At 45.5% G+C, this 24,036-nt stretch overlaps 1 protein-coding gene across 1 annotated transcript in view; it reads right to left on the reverse strand.

Annotated features, from left to right (window-relative positions):
* LRRC15 (leucine rich repeat containing 15) overlaps window positions 1-23,342 on the reverse strand; it is a 43,311-nt gene extending 19,969 nt beyond the window's left edge. The window contains exon 1 of the mRNA XM_085635248.1: window positions 22,928-23,342. The gene's annotated coding sequence lies outside the window, so the exon portion shown is untranslated. The remainder of the gene's footprint in view (window positions 1-22,927) is intronic.
* Window positions 23,343-24,036: the final 694 nt, after the last annotated feature.

Here is a 24,036-nt window from a genome sequence, read left to right on the forward strand (position 1 = left end):
CATGGGGAAATCAGTGCTGTTGTACTAATTTCCATATTAACCCCTAACTCCAGACTTTTTGCTCAGACAAATTCCTTCAGGTTTGACCTGGCAGATTTGTTCAAGGAAACTAATGAAGTTATACTGCATGTGTTAATAGCAAAGGACTCAACATCAATTTTGGTGGAAACCTTCGTTCTGCTCAAATCTCTTTTTTAGAGACCATTTGTTTTGCAGGCTTAAGTATCTATTTGTGCTAATCTGCATTCATTGCTATTAATGTAAGTGCTTAACTGTAAAAGTGTCAAAAGTTGCAACGAACCAGGGTAGTAGTACCTAATGTTGGTTAGGGCTACTTGCGATTTAACTTTTTGACCACTGATGTGTTCACAGAAAGAATTCAATCATCTGATGCTAATTTTAGTGTGGAACCAGGCCAGGCGCAGTGCCTGCTGCAGGTTAGGCAACTTCTGCTGCACATGGCCAAAGAGGGTTGCCGACCATAGCCGGTTGAACGCAGGGCTAAGCCCTGCGCCCAACCTCTGCTGTGCCTGCTAGTTCCACCAAACCTCCTGAAATTTCCTCCAGCAGAGGACCAATCAATACACAAGCTTGGGACTCATGACCAGCTCTTGCATACTCCTTAAGGACTGGTGGCACAACTGTGTGCAGCACGGCTGGCTCACCTAAAAAGAAAATTGCACTTTCTCAGACACAAAACTTGATCATTTTGACTGGTTGGTTCGAAATGTACAAGCCGACTGCAACAATGGTGTGTCTCTAGTGGACTGTCAAGGTAAATCGACTTGCAGCCACAGTCCATGATGCGAACAACAGCTTAGTTTATGTTTAGGTTACTCTTTTAGGTTTGGAGTTCTATCATAATGGCGAAGTTTTAATATTGACCAGTACCAATGGACACCACAACATCATCTACCCATGCATCATCAAGGTAGGTAGCTGTGGAGTTAAGAACCATTAATCTATACTTCATTATGAATGCATACCTTGCCGATATGTTGGTAGTCACTATTGTGGAGCTGATATATGGGCAGGTTGATATTCTTGAGCTTGACATTGTGATATACGCCTCTCATGTGAAGGGTATAATTTGGGACCTAATTATTTAAGAACTTGCTTTTTATGGTGTACCTGAAAAGTCGCCCTGCCATCTGGATTTTGAAGTCCTAGAAACTCACAGCTACAAAACTTGGCCCCTTGGGAGGCATCGCGGGGAGCGTAGAAAGTAGGTTCAATTATTATATATCCAGGATATCTCTGATTCGTGGGAGATAAAAATTAAAGGGAACTACAAAGAAAGCTTTCCTTACACTGTAATTTTCAATCCAATCCAATGCAGTATGCCCGTTTGGCCATTCCTAAATATTTTATACTTTAGTCTAAATCCTGAACTGGTTTAGCACTCCTTCCCGCATTCTGAGGCTGGTTCACTCTTGTCTAACACAAGTTCGGCAGAACAGCTACAGATCAGACATAGTTTTGAGGAATACACTTCAAGGTGTATTGGTTTCACTTTAGAGTTTGGGTGCTATTACATTTTTATGTTATGTGTATTTGTAAAGCAAGGGAATCCTGGCGCTGAGCAGGAGTGTGTGTCTAGCCCTGCCTAAGGTATGTTGGTTAATTGAAAAGCCAGGACTTCAACTTCTTGCAGAATTTAAGAAGTGGGAAGGAAGCTCTGATGTGGAGTGAGGGATCATACCACGGTTATGGAGCAATGTAAGAGAGTGCCAGTCCTCCTGATCTGGTTCTGTGTACGTGCGGGATGTGTGCGAGTAGGAGTCCTGCGGAGGGAACGCCTCTGGGTGGTCGCTGGAAGGAGAAGCAACTTTTCAGGGAGATGGGGCCCAAGTTACGTATTGCCTTGAATGTGTGTGTTTCTTAGTGATCTGTTGTCAAATAGCTAGGCCTACACTCAACTTCAGTTTGTGTCAAAAATCTGTTCTCCATAAGACAATCTTAAATATACATTAAGACAGTCTTTATGTCCACTGTGGTCTTGGATTTAAAGCAGATAATCAGGTAATTGCAACTATGGACTTAGAACCAGATGTTTTGAATCCAGTTATCATTTACCTCCTTGGTGCTGGAATTTGAGCTGAACTGTTATATCTTTGAAACTGGCTTTATCATTTGTCCCATGCACTCAGTCTCTGCTGCTGTGTATACATTTGTGGAAAGGTCACCTTAATCAACTACGTCCTTTCTTTTTAGACTTTTCAGTCATTTGTATTTCTTTTTAATCAGAACCAGCTGTAGTACCTACTACCGTGGTCGTAAGGCCTCATAAAGGGGATTTAGTGTACTTGCTTATCCAGGTTAGAAAAACAATGGTGTGCCTTCTGGGCACTTATCTAGCTTACTGTGCCACTAGTCTTTATGCTTCAGAAGTCAGGGATGTGTTTTATTTGTGCTTTCTTGCTCAATTGGCTCCATTTGGTCTGCATAGTTTGTCCCTTCGTGAGGTAGCAGTTTTTACAAGTACCTTTCGCATTTTCCTTCAAACTTCATAAAAGTGTTGTTCCATGATATTGCGTACTTCAGCTGAATACGTTTTGACTACTATAATATTAATCCACATTTGTAAAGCACGAACAATCCCCCGTAAGGGTCTCTAGGTGCTGGGGGCTGTCGGGAAGATTAAGCAAGCTATTGCCCAGAGTCACATGGTGCTGGGCTAATCTGCCACCGGCGCCGGGGATCGAACCGTGATCCCCAGATTCCGGCGTTAGTCGCCCTGACCGCGGCGCCACACCTCTGTTTTTTTGTAGCATAAAAAGTATTACTCAAACCAGAATGCCACCTAGTATCTTGCGTTACTTTCCATTTACTAAACCATACAAAGCTACACTAAGTATCTTTGCGTGGCTTAGGAAATGCCAAAATAGATTTTGTGTCGGGCAGCACCACAGAAGTGACACAACATTGATGCAAGATCATAGTAAATCTTGGCATGTATGTTTTTTTTTTAGCACTTTCAGGGATATGGGTTGATGCAAACACCACATCAATATCTTATTGCAGTCTGAGGATTTAATGAAGAATGTGGAGTTAAAAATAAAATAACAGTTTTGCACAATATTTTGTTGCATTTCTAAAATGGCCAAACATAAATCCCAGAACACTAACTAATGGAATATTTCCCAGAATGTCTGGTGTCCAGCATTGCCAAGTATGTGTGGGTGTTCCCACAGAAAGTAGTCTGTACAGTCAATTATGTAACATTAGGGCAGAGTACAAAATGATGGCAGTTAATGGTGTCCTGTTCATGGGAGGACAGTTCTCAAACTTAGACATTTTTGGAAAAAATATAAAAAGGAAATATTTTCTCATTCTGTATGAGCAAAGGAATATGTTGGTGCAAACCAGACCTCACTTCCTGACTGACTGGCAGTAGATCACTTTGAACATGATGTGTGTCAGATTTTCACCAATTTTTCCCAAGCCTTGTTAATTTCCTGCAGTTTTCCTCAGCAGGCACACATCCGTGGCATGGATTGATCCCCATGCTTGTTTTTCTGGGTCCCCCTAAGCATGGGGACACCAGTCATGTAGGAATTTGAGATGGGTGTCTAGGAGCTAACAAGTAATAAACTGATGTAGTGCATTTTAGAAATCTGGAAAGCAGCTGCAAGTGAAATTCCAGCTTTGGTTTCCTGTCTTATGGTTACAGATATCACCCCTGGGCTGTATGAGAGCATCCTACAACCACACATTTTTTTAACACTTACACATCATAAGGATTCTATTGTTGTGTGCCAGACCTCCCTCCTCCTGACTGGCTGGCCATGACATTGGTCTAAACAAGGCGTTTGTCAGATTTGTTGTATGTTTTCCCCCAAAATGGGTAGTTTTCTTTCACCTTATACAGGATCACAGCCCTCCAAACATCACCATTTCTTCACTTTTCTGTGACAGAAAACTCTAGAGCTTCAAGCAAATGTCCTATCATCTAATGTTCCCACACTTCTGATGGTACAATTGTTACTCCACATGTGTAGTGGGGCAAGTCCACCGCATGGGCCAAATTTGCTACCAAGAAGCCAGGCACAGTTTGGATTTTTCTGAGGCTAAGGAAAACTCCAAACAGCACCGGCCTTTAGCAGGGGCAAAGATAAGAGTCCATCTGTGCCCCACCGAGGAGCCAGATGTGGTTCGGAGGCTAAAAAAAAATCCAACCAGCATCCAGACACTACATTGCGGCGCAGGCATGTGTGTACCCACACGCCTGCAAGGACCCATCTCCAGTTTGGATTTTTTCTGAGGCTAAGAAAAAACCCAAACAGCCTCCCAGCTTCATGGTGGGACCCAGAGAAGTATGAATCTGCACCGCAGCCAGGAATCAGGCGTGATTTGGATTTTTCTACCACTTAGAAAAAATCAACACAGAGTCTTTACGCCTTGCAAGGACTCGGGACGTATATGTCTGCACCCTAGTGTGGAGCCAGGCTGGTTTGGATTTTTTCTATTACTAAGAAAATATCCAAACCATACCTGGCTCCTTACTGGGGCACAGAAGTGTATCTATCTGTTACCCAGTGAGGCACCATTAGATTTCTAGTCTTCAAACAGCTCTTTTCATCTCTTGCCTTCCAAAGGATGTTTTTCCCAGGGACTGGATGGAACTCAAAGATATGCCTCCCTACCTTCTGTGGTGATTTCAAAGGACTTTGCCCTTGTGGGGAGATTATGGGCATGGTCTCCCCCTCCCCACTCCACCAAAATTCTCCTGTCTTCCCACATGCTTTCCATTTGTATTAGAAGTGGTTCTGGAAAATCCTTTCTTGGTTCAGGATAGGTCATAGCTGCTCCTCACTCTCATATCTTCTAGAGAGTTTTACATGTTTTGTAAGGAAGAGTCCCAGTGCGCTCTATCCTTTTCATCTCAACCTGCAGAACTCACATCATAAAGGGTGGTAGGTAAAAAAAAAAATCAGAATGTTTTGTCAAAAGGTGCCAAGCAAATGAAAAAATACATTTCCTATGGAAACACGATCCTAACTATAACTACAACCGTTCTGCCAGGAACAACCAAACAAAGTGCACAAACTGAGAAATCTACCTGTTTCTCAGGTTCACCTGCAGAGTAAATTTGGCCACTTTTGCTGTACCTAAGAATTTTAAAAAATGGGCAGGGTTTGCCTCTTTCACGAAAAGGTTTCAGTGAGCACTAGTGACAGAGAGAAGGGAATATTATTACATTTGGTGCAAAGCAGCGCAGCAAGTGAAGTTACTGCAATGTGTGAAAAAGAGTGAGAGAGCAGAACAGCGCCATATTTTCATAGATATTGAGCAATTGGCACACTTGTGAGTTCCAAGCACCAACACAGGCACCCTTGTGCCATGGCGCAATGGTGCCTACATTGTGGTGAGGATGTTTTTTTTAGCAGAATGGATCCCTTCCTCCACAAAAACTTGTCTTTGAGGTTTTTTCCCCTTTGTATGTGTTCTGCAGAATGTAGCATAAATGCAAATAGAAACTAAAAAGAGAATTAAAGATAATTCCCCTTCTTACTCCAGCCTCAGTTATGTTCACCATTTTGGTGCAAACCCACATTTAAAAGTCTTTATAAATATGGGTTTTCCTCAAAACACATGGATGGATGCACAGGAATGCCCATGCACCACCCACGTAACGCCTACCTGATGCAAAGTAACGCAAGGCAGTGCATAGCACTCACTGGTCAAAGCCACACAAATCGGGATGTTTGGCTCTGTAAGTTCCAAAATGGGTTTGCTTTGAGGCTGTGCCAAATACGTTATGCAACCCTGATACAAAATCTCAGTACATCTGGCCAGAATACCTACCATTAGTTTTTATTTTTGTTTAGAAGCTTTGTGTGCATCCCATTGCGCTTATTTACTTTTGGAAGGCCCCTTGTTTTGGTTCCTCATCACCACCCGCTGCTGGGTTTTTTAGGATCACATCCTGAATGCAAGGGAACCGGAAGGGTAATTTGACGTCCCACTGTTCTTCGACAAGCAGGAGGGTCCAGCTGGACAGTTGCTGCTTCCTTAGTTTTTTCAGTGTCCCACAAACTGTTGTGTGTGTGGGTGGGTGGGTGTGTATGTATGTGTTCTTTGTTCTGTATCTATGGCGTGGGAGGTAGCATTTTTGGAGTATTGCAACAATATCAGCATCTGTGTCTTTTAAAAATGTTTCTTCTTGCTAGTCATGCTAGCTTCTGAAATCGTCATATGTGGTATGAGCAAGACTGAGCACATTCACAACACATCTCCAAGATCTCCTTGTGTTCCATCAGTCTTGGATCCTATTTGGTGAAAGGTGGAAAGTTTTCTCACATTGCAGGGCGTTAGTTTAGCATTTTTATAAACATAAGTCGCAAAGGTATAGAAAACGATGGGGGGAATATTTTTTGGGGTTGGCTGGCGATCACTATTCGCGGGTTTGTATAGTAGAACCTGGTATCAGCAATGGTGCTTCAAGGGAAGGAGGAATCACCCTGCCTCCCTAAATATAGATCCCAAGGATCATCAAAACAGTATAACCAATGCCCTGAGCACAAATCAACTTTTGGATGTTTGTTTCCGGTCCAGAGAGGACCTGGCCTGGCAGTTTGGTCTGGACTGTTCCCATGAGGCACAGGGTCAAGGCTGATTTGCATATGGCTGGGTCCAAACTGGGGTGGCATAGTGGGCAAAAGAATGATGGATTTAACCCACATCTCTTGACTGGGGGTGAATGTTTTGATTTGTTTTGCATTCCATCCATCAATTGTGTCTATTGCTTTCTTGCTCTAAGTGCGCCAGGTTTGCCCAGACATGGGTCCTGGGCTCACTGTGCCACTGGAATCAAGCTATCCTGGCTGAAGAGGGTTGAAACCCCGAAACCGGCCCTAGGATGCTTGTTTCCGGTCCAGGGAGGACCTGGCTTGGCAGTTCGGGCTGGACTGTTCCCATGAGGCACAGGGTCAAGACTAAACTGAGGTGGCATGGTGAGAAAAAGAATGATGGTTTTAACCCAGATCTCTTGACTAGGGGTGAATGTTTTGAATGTTTTGATTTGTTTTGCATTCCGTCCATCAATTGTGTGTCCATCATTTGTGTGTCTTTTGCTTTCTCGCCCTAAGACGTGGGTCCTGGGCACACTGTGCCACTGGAATCAAGCTATCCTGGCTGAAGAGGGGTGAAACCCCGAAACTGGTCCTAGGATGCATGTTTCCAGTCCATGCTTGGCAGTTTGGGCTGAACTGTTCCCATGAGGCACAGGGTCTAGACTGATTTGCATATGGCCAGGTCTAAACTGGGGTGGCATGGTGAGAAAAAGAATGATGGATTTAACCCAGATCTCTTGACTGGGGGTGAATGTTTTGATTTGTTCTGCATTCCGTCCATCATTTGTGTGTTTTTTGCCATTTAGCAATAGCATTTTACTATAGTATTACCAACATCTTTCCAAACTCAATAAAGAAATCCCACATAATCTAACATCCAAAACAAAGGGAAAGACCTCTTAGACTGTGGTCGTTATACGCCCATAGTCTTAATCAGTGTGGATACTAAACCACATAAAAAAAAAAAAATAAGGGCAAGTGGGGCTCAAACGAGTTAATATCTGGAAACTGATCTGGCTCTATTAAAAACAGATCTGGAACAAATAACATAAGGAAAGTTGGGAGACATGCTAGACAGAGACGGGCAGGACCACGATGTATAGGTGCACATAGATGCTGATACGGTCTTCCATAATGTACTTTGGAATTATCTGAAGAGGTGTTAATAAGGAAGAAACTTGGAAAATTAGTTTGTGGAAATCTGTAATCATATTTTTGGGGTTCTAAATCCTGCATTAACGTGATACTTTCAAAGGAAATTATCTTAGAAATTTGGTACAAACCAGGACTTTCCATCCTCTCCTTTTCTGTTTAACCCATCCTAGAACCCCTGGCTATTGTCATTAGACTTACCCAAGCAACACAAGGAGTTGTTGTAGGTTGTTTTGAATATAAAACATTGTTTTTCACTGATAACATGCTGCTAACAAGTTCTAAACCAGAAATGCCTAAATCAAATCAAGACTTATTTCAATTTTAGGTTACGTAGTCAACTGACCCACGTTTTGCTTAATACAGTGTCAACAATGATTCACGGAGCTTTCTATGATTTTTTGGAATTTTGCTGGGAACCAAGAGTAACAAAATATCTGGAAATTAAAATTACAAGGAGTGTTGAAGAATTAATTGCATTAAACATGAAACGATTAAAAGACAAAGTTGATATCAACATTGCAAGACGGAACAAACTAGATATGAGCTGTGGTAGGCTAAACTCAATACAGTGAAATTAAATCATTACAAATATTTTTTTGTGTTTTAAATACTGTATGTGTATCTTGCAATAACTTTGTTTACAAGTTATGGGAACAAATCTTCCTAGATTTAATTTGGGTTACTAACTGCAAACTGCTCATTGCCCTGAGAAAACTTAAAATTTCAACCGCCAAAAGTGGGTTTGGGTTTCTAGACCAGAAAAATTATTATAAGCAATTCATTCTTTATTCTTACTAGATTTTAGGTAAATGATAATGATCCAGAATTGCCAAAATGGACCACCATTGAAAAAGAAACCTAACCAGGTCATCACTTACAATCATTACAAACAGCAGATAGGACTAGGCGTCACCCACACCGATTGGCTACAATTAAGACCACATGCTCTTCACCTTCTCATGAATGGGCAAACTTTAAAGTGAACTCCACAGGCCACATGTATCACCACTTTGTGCCAGGTTTGCATCTAGCTGGCATACTAAGAGAAGTGCACGAGTGTTCCTATTTAACCACACAAGGGTTTCGAAGGGAATCCATACACACTAAAATATGGAAGTCGACAGACGACGGAATAGGTAAAATTAATTAAATAAATATTATTCCATCGTCTGTCTACTACCGACTGCCGGCCCCGCCCCCGCCACACTGCGCTTACCTGCACGGACCATGGCAGACAGATTGCGAATACAGGTTGTTCCACATCAGCGTAATATGAGTTCAGGTGTTGCTGTGGGGCCAGGGGAAGGTCAAAGAGATGAAACCACAGAATGTAGTTTTCTACTCGCCTGATTCCAGGACTACCAAGGGACACCCAGGACTGCATCTGGCTTCTCCCAATTGACGTCTTCAAGCCTTAAACTGGAAGTCGAGGCCAGATTGCACTCGTTCTGGTGTTATCCCAGGCACTTAGCGCCCATTTTAGCCACACTAAAAGCAAACAAGCATTGGCATAGCCAATAGGTCTCGCTTTTGGGACCTTATAAGTGTTTAGCCATGCAACAGTTGCATAACTAAATACTTATAAGGGCCCAAAAGCAAGACCTATTGGCTATGCCAATGCTTGTTTCTGTTTATTACTGGTCTGTAGTAATGGCGGCGCACGGGTGCCACCATTACTACATAGAAGTAATAAACAGGAGAAAAAAAACCTGGGTCACGGAGAACATCAAAGCGGCCGTGAATGTGATCGCGATCAAACATCAAAGCGGCCGCACAAGTGAGGCGCGCGCGCCCGTGCACATGCACTGTAGCTCTAGGCTACAGTGGTAGCACTTTTTGGATCCCTCACAAAAAGTCTCGCCAGACCAGCACATACGCTGGGTCAGGCGAGACCTAAAAAGTAGTAATGCCCTAAACACTTTTATGCATGTTACTACCCATTTTAACAACTTCAACTTTGGTGCAATGGTACTTGCTCCAGGGTGTTTTCTGCACCCGCAAAAAACATAGTCATGACCCCACCAGTGTTAAAACATTGAAGACTTTTTGATCCTCAGCACATGACAGTGATAATGTACGCACACACACAGTCTCTCTCTCTCTCTGTCTGTCCGTCTCGTAACAGAAGCCAGACACTGAATCTTCAAAACAACTGCTGCTGCAAGGGATCAGGAGAAGAAAGAAGAAAGATTACAAAACCCGAACGGCACATTCCCAGAGCACATGCCCAAACACTCAGCCTTTAAATACGACCCCCCACTTGTGAACAGGTGCAGCGGCATTTCATCATCTGCCGTCTGAACACCACCTTAGGTGGTGGGAAATGGCACGGAGTAAAATAAGACAACGAAAGGGAAAAGGCAGCTATGGCTTCAAAATATGTGAGAAATGCATGAAAAAATAATAGATGTGAACAGTAAAGTGAGGATCCACACACAAAAGACCCGGATGAAATAGTAAAGTGAGGACCCTCCACACACAAAAGACCTGAATTAAATAGTAAAGTGAGGATCTACACATAAAAGACCCGGATGAAATAGTAAAGTGAGGACCCTCCACACACAAAAGACCTGAATGAAATAGTAAAGTGAGGATCTACACACAAGACCCGGATGAAATAGTAAAGTGAAGATCCACACACAAGAGACCCGGACGAAAGAGTAAAGTAAGGAACCACACACAAAAGACCCGGATGAAATAGTAAAGTGAGGACCCTCCACACACAAAAGACCCGGATGAAATAGTAAAGTGAGGATCTACACACAAAAGACCCGGATGAAATAGTAAAGTGAAGATCCACACACAAGAGACCCAGACGAAAGAGTAAAGTAAGGATCCACACACAAAAGACCCGGATGAAATAGTAAAGTGAGGATCCACACACAAAAGACCCGGATGAAATAGTAAAGTGAGGATCCACACACAAAAGACCCGGATGAAATAGTAAAGTGAGGATCCACAAAAGACCCGGATGAAATAGTAAAGTGAGGATCCACACACAAAAGACCCGGATGAAATAGCAAAGTGAAGATCCACACACAAGAGACCCGGACGAAAGAGTAAAGTGAGGATCCACACACAAAAGACCTGGATGAAATAGTAAAGTGAGGATCCACACACAAAAGACCCGGATGAAATAGTAAAGTGAGGATCTACACACAAAAGACCCGGATGAAATAGTAAAGTGAAGATCCACACACAAGAGACCCGGATGAAATAGTAAAGTGAGGATCCACAAAAGACCCGGACGAAAGAGTAAAGTGAGGATCCACAAAAGACCCGGACGAAAGAGTAAAGTGAGGATCCACACACAAAAGACCCGGATGCAATAGTAAAGTGGGGATCCACACACAAATGACCCACACACAAAAGACCCGGATGAAAGAGTAAAGTGAGGATCCACACACAAAAGACCCCGATGAAATAGTAAAGTGAGGATTCACCCACAAAAGACCCGGATGAAATCGTAAAGTGAGGATCCACACACAAACCCGGATGAAAGAGTAAAGTGAGGATCCACCCACAAAAGACCCGGATGAAAGAGTAAAGTGAGGATCCACACACACATGACCCAGATGAAAGAGTAAAGTGAGGATCCACACACAAAAGAAACTATAGATAAAGATAGAAGAGGGGGAGGAAGAGGAGGGGTGGAGGCAGGATGTTTGGAAAAAAGTGGGAAGGGGTGGAGTCATTAGACGATATTTTCGTAGTTTCACAGAATCTTCCCCAATGCGAGCGAAACTCAGAATATTACTATTTTCCCTGCAACAATTTACCACGTAAAAGTACCAGAATTTGGGGGAGGAGGGAGAGAAAACAACTGAGAAATGTGTTGCCCTGAAATGAGGTCCAAAGAGCGGAGGTGTAGCACAGTGTTGACACAGTCCTAGAGACTGCTGCAGTGCAGGCACTAAGGGAGAAAGAACCCTTATGGCACAGTGGGTCGCATCACAAACACTGTGGACAGATGCCGAAGGGGGCCATGAGCTAGTTTTCGTGCTGTGCAGTGCGTACACTAAGGGCCCGCTCCCACTGCCAGTGACCACCGGCACAAATTAAGTACTGCGCAGAATTGAGCTGTGCTCCTGTTTTCAAGGAAATCAGGACAAAACATGCACTAAATCATTAACCCCACAAGTTAGGGGAGAGCAGCAACCACAGCTCTGTGTTTCTGACCTGGGCTGTCATCTGATGCACTAACACGTAGATTTACAGAGTTAAGGTTCGATTCGCAAAGGGCCTCCGCACTCGTGGCAGAGGCCCTGCATTCGAGGCGGGACCTCCGCAATGAGAAACTGCATTGCGGAGGTCCTGCTACGAGTGTGGGCCCCCCATCGTGACTGTGGGGCCTCTGTCATGAGTGTGGAGGCCCATTGTGAATTGAGCCCTAACTCTGTAAATCTACGTGCTGACAGTGGTAATTCTGGGTTTGCAACAAAATTCATGGTTGGGTGCATTGGAAGGCGGGTGGCCACCCATGGAAGGCTGCATGACAGAAGCGGGAAACAACCTTTACAACACAGTCATTACATCGCACTACCTATACAACGCAGTCATTACAACGCAACATCCTTTACATCGTGTGCCATTACAACGCAGCCATTACATCGCATGCCACTACAACGCATGCCATTACAACGCATGTCACAACAACGCATGCCACTACAACGCATTATAAGGTATGTAATGGGGAATAGTAATTTGTACCCCTACACTATCCAACACTTATCCTACTGTTGCACTCACTGGAGTGGGAATCGTAATTTTAACCCCCACACTATCCAACACTTACCCTACTGTTGCACTCACTGGAGTAGGAATAGTAATTTTTACCCGTACACTATCTAACACTTACCCTACTGTTGCACTCACTGGAGTGGGAATAGTAATTTTTACCCCTACACTATCCAACACTTACCCTACTGTTGCCCTAAAAGTAATATGTGTTGTAATGGTATGCGTTGTAATGGTATGTATCAAATGGAATGTGTTGTAAATGTAGTTTTTAAAAATGGATTGTGATGGCATGTGTTGTAAAATCATGCGTTGTAAAGGATGTTGCGATGTAAAAACTGCGTTGTAAAGGCCTGCGTTGTAAATGTTTGCGTTGTAACGTCATACATTCGACAGAAGCATTCATGGTTAAACCATACATGCCTCTACCACGCTGCCCCACAAAAATAATGCATCTTAACAACACATTCCTTTGGGCAACGCATGCCTTTACCACACTATTTTGTGGTAAAGGCGTGATTGGTAAAGGGATATGTGTGGTAAAGATCACACCCCAGTACCCCCTCCCCCCCGAGCCCTAAAACCCAGCCCCACATACTAAAAACTACCCTGACCCCAGACTAGCCCTTGAGCCCTAAAGCTGCCCCATCCCTGAAAGCTGTGCCGTTCCCCCACCCTGCCCTGAGCACTAAAAACTGACCCCTCATGTCCTGAAAACTACCCCAACACCAGCCCCCCACCCTGTCCCCTTAAAACTGACCCCCACTATTGAAAACAACCCTGACCCTCCCCTGAGCCCTAAAACCCAGCCCCCTGCCCTATAAACAACTCTGATCCCTAAAAACGACCCCACCCCTAAAAACTACCCCTAAAACCCGTCCCCTGCCCCTCTTACCAGACTGCATCCTCTCCTGATCAATCCTCTTCCTGTGTCCACCCGTCCGCGCATCTAGACCGTGCACTGCCTTAACCACACATATGCGTGGTTACGGCATATGTGTGGTTAAGGCAAGCTTGGTTGCACTTGCAGGGAAATGACACACGTGGCTGAGCCCACGTTGCAAAGGCCGTTTATCACCCTGATACAAGGCAGCACTAGCGTTAAATTGGGCTACTTTACATTTACTAACCCACGCAAGGCCATGCACATCGACTTTGTGTGGCTTAGTAAATCCCAAAATGAATCTGTTGTGGGGCTGTGCCAAAAAAGTTACATCCCTGATGTCAAATCGTATTAAATCTGGCCACTAATCCTCTGTGTGCCGATCATCCCTAGGTAAGGCATGAAGGATGAATTAAAATGGGTACTTCAGGTGTCGGAGTTGTACCCATTTAAGACTTCTAGCAGAGCTTAGTTTGAAATAAATAAATAAATAATGTAAGGACCCAAAGTTATTTTTGGGAGCCCGCTGCCAGTGCTGCCAAATACGCAGTTGTCATATTTGGGTCAAGGCTGCCTAGTTTTCATTCCACCTCATGCCAATTTCCTTCACAAACTTACACTTCCTCTCAGTTGATCTCACCCTTCCAGGTTATTTTTTCATCCCTGCTTTCTCCCTATGTCACTGTTTTTCTTTCTGTTCCTCCTTCTTTCTCCCTTTCTCTTTTACTCTGGGTCAAAATCTGATAATGGGAAAAAAGCCTGAACCCCAAAATGAGTATCAGTGCCCACCACCGTCAACCACTGGCACAATGAATCTCTGCTTGGAGGGTGTCAACGGGTGAACCCAACAAGAAGAATGGCAAATGTGAAAGTGGAATGACTCATATGTTCATGTTTGCCCCTGCAATGCCTTGAATATTGCCAGCAAGGGCACTAGTCCTATGTCCTCTTTATCAGGGTTAGAGCATCCTCTTGAGGACTACAAATGGGTCTTTCATGCCATGTCTTGTTCCTCCTGACACTGGTGCTTTTGTTGGCAAATTCTTATGCACCTGGTTCGCTAAGTGTAACCAGTAGGTGGGTCGATACATACAGATCTGAATGAATGAATGAGTGAATGAATGAATTAACAACAAAATTAGGGCTAGATAGGTATTATCACCTGGATGCCGGCCCCAAGGGATCTAGAGTAACATCCTGAACAATGAGAGTGAAACTAGATTTTCCTAAAATGTCATTCAGAACCAAGAGGTAGAAAAATTCCCTTTGACGATACCAAGACCTCCACAACTTGGTGATATACAATACTATATACATACATATATCTACACACATGCCACTGTTACTGCTGCCACAGCCCATTAAATCAATTTTTGGGGGCCGGAAGCTGATCTCCGGCTGGCTCTTTTTATGAGGTGATCAAGTGTGACCAAGATGCAGGGGGGACAAATGTGCATCAAAGGTCCAACCGCGTGGGATGAGCAGAGCTCTGGTGAAGTGGTGGCCAACCTCCTCCGATGGCCACTGCTTGCAAGCAGCAGGTGACCCCCCTTTCCTTCCCAAGGCACCAAGCCGGAACCACGCTGTCATTAAAAGTTTGTTTTTCGGGGTGGAGGCAGTATTAGAGAGTGTGGTGGGGCAATTAGACCTTGAGTGGTGGAATCACAGGGACACTTGACCACCACACTGTGTATGGGACCCACATCTGTAGGGTAAGAGAATCTTGGGCAGGCAGTAAAGCGTAATGTCTCAAAACTGACTATGGACCTTGAGGTGGATGTGATGGACATGACATTAATGAGGATATTGCCCACCCACACAACGCCCACCGTTGTAAGCACCTCAAAAGATGTGGGCTGCTTGGAGCTCTTTCTACATCGGATTTGCGTGCTTGATCACACACTTGCTTGCTTCTTCATGGTCAACACTTAAGTTCAACGAAGTCTCCTCATACTACCCTTTTCACCTCCACTCTCTAGAAATGTCTTCCAGTTCCTAAATCACAATTCTTCCTCCTCTCCACTCTCCTTTCTCCGACAGGCACCTTCTGGGTCCAAGTCCCACTGAGAGCTCGAAGAAGGCGAGCAGCCTGTTGTCATGGTCGCGTGCCAAGGAGAAGGAGGCCGAGACTGCACGCTTGGCCTCGCATGTTCGACCAATATTGGTACTAATTGCCGACAAGGTAGGGATTCCAGTTGGCAGAGCAAACCCCTCGCCTTCTATCTGAGATGTTACCTTGCATTAGACCACTGCGTGTCCAGGAGCAGGGGAAGCCATTTTAGCTCCTGTTTCTTCACATTAATGCACACTGACTTTGGTTCTAAGCTTCTGTGACACTCCAGCCCTGCACAAAATCTGTACTTATTGCTGGTTTAAGCATTCCGATAGGACTCCTGGCACAACAAGGGCACAGTTCCATCATGACTGATTTAATTTTTAAATCATGTGTTTTGTCTGCACTCAATGTAGAGCCAAACCAGGAATATTGAGATGGCTCCTGTAAAAGAGCTGTGTTTTGATTCATGCATCACCCCAGTAATGTGGTTTGGCTGGTTGAAAATTGAGTATAAAGTGTCTATAAAGAAACTGCATCGAAATGTGTTTTGGGAAACCAGGTCAGCCGTGCCCCCCCCCGGACCCAGGGACACAATTCGGCCAACATTTTTCAAATACAATGCTACAAAGCCCACGTTGAAACTTCTGTCTGTCAACTGTGAGGTACACGAGACTCCTGTGCAAATCACGAAAGCCGGGGCCATGCGAGTCTTCTGGCTTCCCTAGCGCTTGGCTGTCTTGCCAATATTAAGACCATGTGTCTTGGCGCCCTTGTAAAGACTAACAAAAACCAGCTGGGGAGCAGTGAACATAATCTCTCTGCTTGAAACCACATGCCTTTCCAGGACCTGCTCCAAGAGTCGCTTTGAACCGTCTGATTAGTCGCACGATATAAATAGAAGAGCATCTCAGGGCCCAGATCATATGTCTACACATCCCGAGGGTCTCCAGCGACGCTTCCTAGAATGATGCACCAGCTCCCGTCTTCCAATGAGCGTTCCAAAACATGTCTAACATGGCACTGTGCGTATTGAATCTCGAGGTACGATTCAAGGAGTCCCCAATGAATCTACAGCAATGCTTACTATGAAGATGCAGCCGTTATTGTGTTCCAATGAGCTTCCCTCAAAGTCTAACACCATAATGCACCTATGGATTCTTGAGGCACCATTCAAGTAGTGTGCTACACAAATGGTCAAAGCTTCGTCAAGGTGCGCTTTCCGCCGCATCAGAGAGCGGTGATGCGGCGGAAAGCGCACCTTGACGAAGGTTTCACTACAGGGGCTTTCCCTTTATCCCCCCTCCCATGGAGTACGTAGGATGAAGGCTGTGGGGTACAGAGGACCCCCAGGTAGTGGATAGAGACAAAGGTCACCCCACCTTTTGAATTCTTAAACCACAGTGTTGGTAAGAGTGGAGCCCTATTATAAATATAGAGATAGGTCCTGATGAATGCCTTGTACCACTGTTGACACTAGGCAGAAACATGTCGACCCAATTCCTCACGGCGCGGGGTTAATAACCTTCCCCATGTCGCCGTTCACTTGTTTTTAGATACCATACGGTTACCTAATTCATTAAAATTAAGTAAGGCAACTGTAATGTTTTTTTAATCTCACTCACTCACTTTGGGTCCCCACTTAGCTTAGAAGTGCATCCCTGTCGTCAGGTGTATGCCCGCCCTCTATCAAACCGAGTTTTTAGAGGGCGAGGACGGCCGATGATGAAACATGACACCAGGTGGTGTGTGAGGCCAGTCCTAAACTTTTTGTGAGATGCCTACACTCACATACACATAACACACTAGAGCACTGTTTAGGTCATTTGACTGGGAGCGGCCCCATTTGTGTAGAACAGTTTATGTTGGAGGCTGGCCGGCTCCCAACGCCCTTTTTTGCCTCTAGTTCCCTTCCCCAGCACAGTCTAGGGCTAGTGTGGTTCGACCATTCAAGGAGTCTCAGGGGTCTCCAAAGATGCTTTCTTGAATAGAGATGCAAAATCTATTGTCTTCCTGTGAACTTTCCTCAAAGTCTAACTCAGCGCTGTAAATGCTGATTCTCCTGGCACAATTCAAGAAGTCCTGAGGAACCTACAGAGATGCCTTCTATAGCGATGCACCATCTATTGGGTTTCAATGAACTTTCCTCAAAGTTTAAATGCACAGCGCCATGTTAGACTTTGAGGAAAGCTTGCTGAAACTCAATAGATGGCGCCTCGTTCTAGGCAGCGTCTCTGGAGATCCCTCGGGGCACCCTGAATATGACTTGAGAATCAATATGTACAGCGCTGGTTTAGACTTTGAGTAAAGCTCATTGGAAGACAAGAGATGGTGTGTCTCTGTTCTAGAAAGTTTCGCTTGAGATCCTTTAGGAGTCCTTGAATGGTGCCTCAAGAATCAATAGGTGCCGCACCATGATCGACTTTGACCAAAGTTCATTGAAACACACCGGTGATCATCCAAAAGGCATAATTAACACCACCAGGCACCTCATCCATTCTACACCACCCACTAAATCCCACAACACCAATGACTATTGCAGTCTGACGACGCCCAGATCTCCAGTTCAATGGCACCCATAGCCTCTCCCTTGGATAACGCCAGAACCTCTGCTATGCCGAAACAACCATAACTCCACACTTGGACAACACTCGCAACCCTGAATCAAACGCAGCATTCGTCATCTTACAACATCTGTGACCTCTGCCATCTCAACACCCACGACCTCCATCATCCTACAACACCCATAGCATCAGCCACTCCATAAAACACCCTCAGCGCCTGTCACCCCACCACACCCACGACCTCCACCATCCTACAACACCCATAGCCTCTCCCTTGGATAACGCCAGAACCTCTGCTATGCCGAAACAACCATAACTCCACACTTGCACAACACTCGCAAGCCTGAATCAAACGCAGCATTCGTCATCCTTCGACATCCGTGACCTCTGCCATCTCAACACCCACGACCTCCACCATCCTACAACACCCATAGCATCAGCCACTCCATAAAACACCCTCAGCGCCTGTCACCCCACCACACCCACGACAGCTGCCATCTCACACCACTCAGAGCTTCTGCCATCCCACAACACCCACAGCATCTGACACCCTACAACACAATGACCTATGCCATCCCACATCTGTCATCCCACCACACCCACTAATGCTGCCATCCCACAACACCCACAGCAACTGTAAACCAACAATACCCCTGACCTCTGCCATCCAACAGGACCCACAGCATCTGCCACCCTACACCCACAGCACCTGTCTCACCATCACACCTACGACCTCTGCCACGCCACAGTACTCACAGCATCTGCCACTCCACACACACACACACTGTCAGCCACTGCATAACACCTCTGATCTCTGTCATCCCACACCTCCCACAGCATCTGTCATCCTACAACACCCACAAATGTTACAATTCCACAACACACCACAGTATGTCGCCTATCACACCCATGACTATTGTCATCCCACAAAACCCACAGCATCTGTTGCCCAACCACACCATGAAAGCTACCATCTCACAACACCCACAGCATCAGTCGCCCCACAAAACCTAAAACGTATCCTATACCACAGTACCCACAGCATTATCATCCTACAACCCCACGCCCTCTCCATCCCATACCACCCAGCCGTGCTCAGAGGCGTCATATTGGCCCGAGCAAAGTGCCCCTCTGTTTTGCATCTCTGTTCCTTCCGGTCTGTGGCTCTTGGGTCTGTGCTTCTTGCCTCTCATGCCGCTTCACGCTGTCTACAGAGGTGCGTGGCTTTATCTGTAGTGTACAGTGCCCGTCCCTCCCTGCAGGACCCGGGGGCGAGCTGTGCATTCAGCAAGAAAGGATCAAAGTGTGAAGATTCCTTAGGTAAGCATCTGTGCCCCAAAAACACGCAAGATGTTTACATAACGTTCCAGGCACCTGGGATTATGCGCGATCCAGTGAATTTTCCATAAAAAATTCAAGTGATCACCGAACCCAGCGTCATGAGGGACACCGAGATAATTGCAAACTATGCTGTAAACACATTCGACGTTGGCTGCCTACGTCAACTAAATTAGGGGCATATTAACAAGCCAGGCGATAAAATTATCGCCGCTTTAGCGGCAGAAAACTGCCGCTAAAACGGCGATAATGGGCTTGATTATAGGCTCTATGGAATTCCAATTGAAGCCCATGTTAGACGTAAAGGACGTCTAACATGGGCTTCAATAGGAATTCCATAGAGCCTATTATCAAGCCCATTATCGCCGTTTTAGCGGCAGTTTTCTGCCGCTAAAGCGGCGATAATTGTATCGCCTGGCTTGTTAATATGCCCCTTAGTGAGGAAAACTATTTCCTGTGTATTTCCATGCATGGTAGAAGATCCGCGCAAAGTAGCTTACTTCAAATGCCCTCCTTCATAACGAAGGGAGCTGTGGCGCGTGCAGATAACGTCAGCTGGCCAGGATCACACATGTCGGCCAAATGGGGACGCTAAGTGTAGTACACGTGTTTTCTTGTGCTGAGAGCCAAATACGAATCCACAAGAGCGCCTCGTCAACCTTGTAGTATTTTATTGGCTAGATTCAAAGTATGGCCATAAAAAGTCATAAATAGGCTCTCGTAGATTTCCCTATATTTAAAGTAGATGTCCGACTTTTCGGAGATTCCCATAGAGTCCCAGACGTGCTTCTGGAAATCTACAAAAGTTGTACATTTCAGAATTATCCCTAGAGGGCAAAATGTACTCTTTAAGATTTTTCCACTTGGTGGAAAATCTGCCTCATAAAACTGTATGAAAATGTTCTTTTTCTTTCACGTCATGGTAGATTTTATCTTTAAAAACTCCAAACACACAGATTCCTTGAAAAAGTAAGTGTGTGGAATTTTGAATCACAAATTGCTTTTTGTGCCCTTAAATCACATTTACAGGCACCAAAGGCTTTGTAAATGTGTCCCAGCGGGGTCATATGTACGCAAAGGGTAATGCCAAAATGGGTGCAAGAATTGGGCACCCACTGCGCTGGTTTTAGCCCGGGCAGCAAACGCCCATATGTGACCAATGTGTGTGCTAAAAAAACCGTCATATTTTTATATGCGGCTCCATACCGCACATCTAGTTTCTAAGCACTGCAAAACAAGTGTTTCTATCACCCAGGTTAATGGTACGACATCTGCCGACCATAGGTGGATGGAAGGCTGTGTCCCCTCGGTGGGATTCAATCTCTTGTCCATCAGACCACCGCAGATGTCAGCCGGAGCGTTAACTCGCGCAACCATCTTGCCATTGCGAATCTCATTATGAGGTTGCTGGTTTTGGGGTCAGTATCTCAGATTGCCCTGGCTATGCCTGCACCAAAATCACATTACGAGTTTTCTCCCTGAAATTGGAAGTAACTACACTGCCCCGGAAATAACTGGTCCTTTTTCGGTGGGGTTCCCACGATTCCAGAGCCAAATCTGCTGACAACCCACCTGCTGAGAGCAGGTGCAAGATGTCACTGGGGGTGAAGGGTGGGTCCGGGATGGCGGTCAAGAGGTCAGGCCAGGGCGGAACTCTGTCTGCTGAGACCCCGCACTGCTGTGGGCGAGAGGGGGCGCCTATGACCCAGCGCAGACCCTGCTTGTGGGGCGGCAAAGCCTTGAGTCCAAGTTTTTCCTCCTTCTGTCTGTAGAGAAGGGAGGCGGGTGTGTTCACTAGAGAGGGCTTACGGTTCCGACAGGCTGTGCTCGGGCCTGCCTGGGTGGAGCGCAGTCTAATTTAGTTTATTGAAGCAACTGTTTGCATGTATTTTGTTTGCGAAGTTTTATATAGCGCGAACTCGACCTGAGGGTATCAGAGCGCTTTACATGAGCACCAGTTACATTACACAAGCACACATTCATTTTTGTCAGGAACCGGGAGATTAAGGGGCATATTATCAAGCCAGGAGATAATATATCGCCGCTTCGGCGATAATGGGCTTGATAATATGCTCTATGGAATTCCAATTGAAGCCCATGTTAGACGTCCTTCACATCTAACATGGGCTTCAATTGGAATTCCATAGAGCATATTATCAAGACCATTACCGCCGTTTTAGCGGCAGTTTTCTGCCGCTAAAGCGGCGATAATTTTATCACCTAGCTTGATAATATGCCCCTAAGTGATTTGCTCAGAATCACAGGATGTTGAGCATCGCTGCCGAGACTCAAACCCGGTTCCCCAGATTCGAGGTCGACCGCCCTAACTGGTTTCCCCAGACACGTTTATGCACAGCAGTATCCTCTCAGCATCCTTGTGAGCACCGGATCATTATAATCTCCAGGGCAACATATTTCTGTCATGCAGAAGCCTATCTGCTCAGATGTCATGTTGTCTCTTCCGTGTGCAGCGATAGATGTCGGTGCACAGGGGGGCAGCGGTGCGGCTGGTTGGGAAAGTGAGAGAAGATGTATGAACGAGAGAGGGAGACGAAGTAGGGAGGGGAGAGAAGGGGTCAAAGAGAGAGGGAGACAAAGATGGGAGGAGAAAGAGGAGGAATCAAAGAGGGAGTGAGCGAGACCAGAGAAAGAAGGGGGGGGGGGGGCTGAGGGAGAAAAGGGTGAGAGAGAAGAAAGAGAGAGAGGGGTTACGGGAGGTGAGAAAGAATGAGGGAAAGTAAGAAACACAAAGAAAGACAGACAAAGAAAGAACGCGAGAGGAGTGACAGAAAGAAGAGAGAAGAACGTACAGTAGCCACTAGATTAGGACATTTGTCCAGCTACTAAGAAATAACTCCAAATTCTTAGATAACCGGAAAGTAAACCATTGGAACTCTTCCTTCACATGCCCTGTCTGAACAAAGCAAAACACAGCTTTAACAATTTCCCAGGTTGACCCCAAAGGGTGTTATGATCACATACACCTTAAAGTTAATCCGTAAAAATATATGTTAACATCATCGCGATAGCTGTCCTTTTATCGCTATTTTCTTAATTGTATGCCAGCCAGGTGATGCACACATCGACTCACAATCCACTGTTATGCAGTCTCCGCTCCATCCACAGAGGAGTTTGGCACAAAACGCCCACTTTACATTACTTCCCGAGTTTGTTTTCATTCGATGTATAGGGAGATACAATTACTTAACCAGAATCACACATGGCTGTGGTTCAAGTGGAGGCGCCGGAATTGCAGCCTGGTCGCCGAATTCCCAAAAAGTTATTCAGCCACAAAAACCACACCTCCCCTGCATTACTTTTTCTAGAGTGTTCATTCAGCGGGCACAAAAACCCTCAGACTGATGGTCCCAGAGTGTCGCTTCATAAACTCTCGACCTTCGATTGGGCTTAAATTTTACTTTGTGACTATTAACCGACCGCCGGGCAAACAGTGCAAAACTCCTACTTTAACAGATGCGTTTCCCATTATGTTTTTTTATTGTCTAAAATCATTTTTCTCCCCCCACCAGCTAAAACTGAAGATTAAAATACAGACTGTGCCACCAGGACCGAGAAAGTTAAAATTAAAAACTTTTGAACAACTGAAAAGTGATCCGCTTACCTCGCGTTGCTGTGGGAGGTCGAGTCCACGTGGAGCGCGCAGGGAGGGAGGTGCGGCCGGGGTTGCTGCTGGTGCTGCTGTGAGCGCGAGCTCTGCCCCCTCACTCCTTTTAAGCAAGTGAATGAATCAGCGGCGTGAGCTCTCTGTGCACATCCCCGCCGGGAGTCAGCACCAGGCGAATTCCCTTTTTTTTGCAATCCCAGATTTCCCACCGCCTGGCGTCCCCTGCCCTTCAGTAGCTCCCCCGTCTACCGGTGCAGTGACGAACTCCTGAGCAGGGCGAGACCCGGGCAGGACTGAGGGGCTGTCTCTCCTCTGTGCCGACTGAAAAGCGTGGACAGCGGTGGGCCACCGGCGCGCGCTCATTCATTTCCCAGGACAAGGAGTCTCTGGAAAAAAAAGTTTGCAGGAAGTTTGTGGTCACTTGGGATTGTAAGGAACGGGCCACAGACCGACCAATCAGACGGGGGAAGAAAATCAAACAGCCCAAAAAGGAGGTTCATAGCGTTGAAAGGCGAGGCTGAGTGTCTGAGGAAAGGGTGAAGGGCCGGGGAAGGGCGGTTATCAACACTTGATGTCTCCTCCATTCCCATGTTTCTAGATATAACTCTGACCACTTTCTCAGAGATTCAGGCGGTTATATCATTCTTTGACGGCTCACTGGCACCACAGTCTTGAAGGAATGTGTCATAATTATTACCAGAGGGGTGAATGTCCTAGTGAAAATATGAACATAACATATCCTAAAAACTTCTCTAGGGAAGTATACATTTCTGAAAAGGAGTCACACAAAAAATGCCTACATATGTCCTGGCAGGGCACTAAAATCCCTGAGATGACCCTGGGTGTGGGGAGAAGTAGTCTGGAATGGAGGCAAGCAGAGAGAGCGAAAGAGGTTGAGACAGAGACATTTGGGGTAATATATAGAGATAAATAACTTTCTCAGGGGGGCCCTTGGAAGATGGGTGCCATGGGCAATAGCCTACATTGCCTATGCCTTAAATGTGTCTGGTCCAACAATCAATCAATCACTCAATCAGGTCGTACTTGTAGAGTGCGGCTTGTCACCCGAAAGGGTATCCGGGCGCTTGCTGCAGTTCTCAGTCGAA

Source organism: Triturus cristatus, chromosome 11, assembly GCF_964204655.1.
Source record: "Triturus cristatus chromosome 11, aTriCri1.1, whole genome shotgun sequence".
NCBI lineage: Eukaryota > Metazoa > Chordata > Amphibia > Caudata > Salamandridae > Triturus > Triturus cristatus.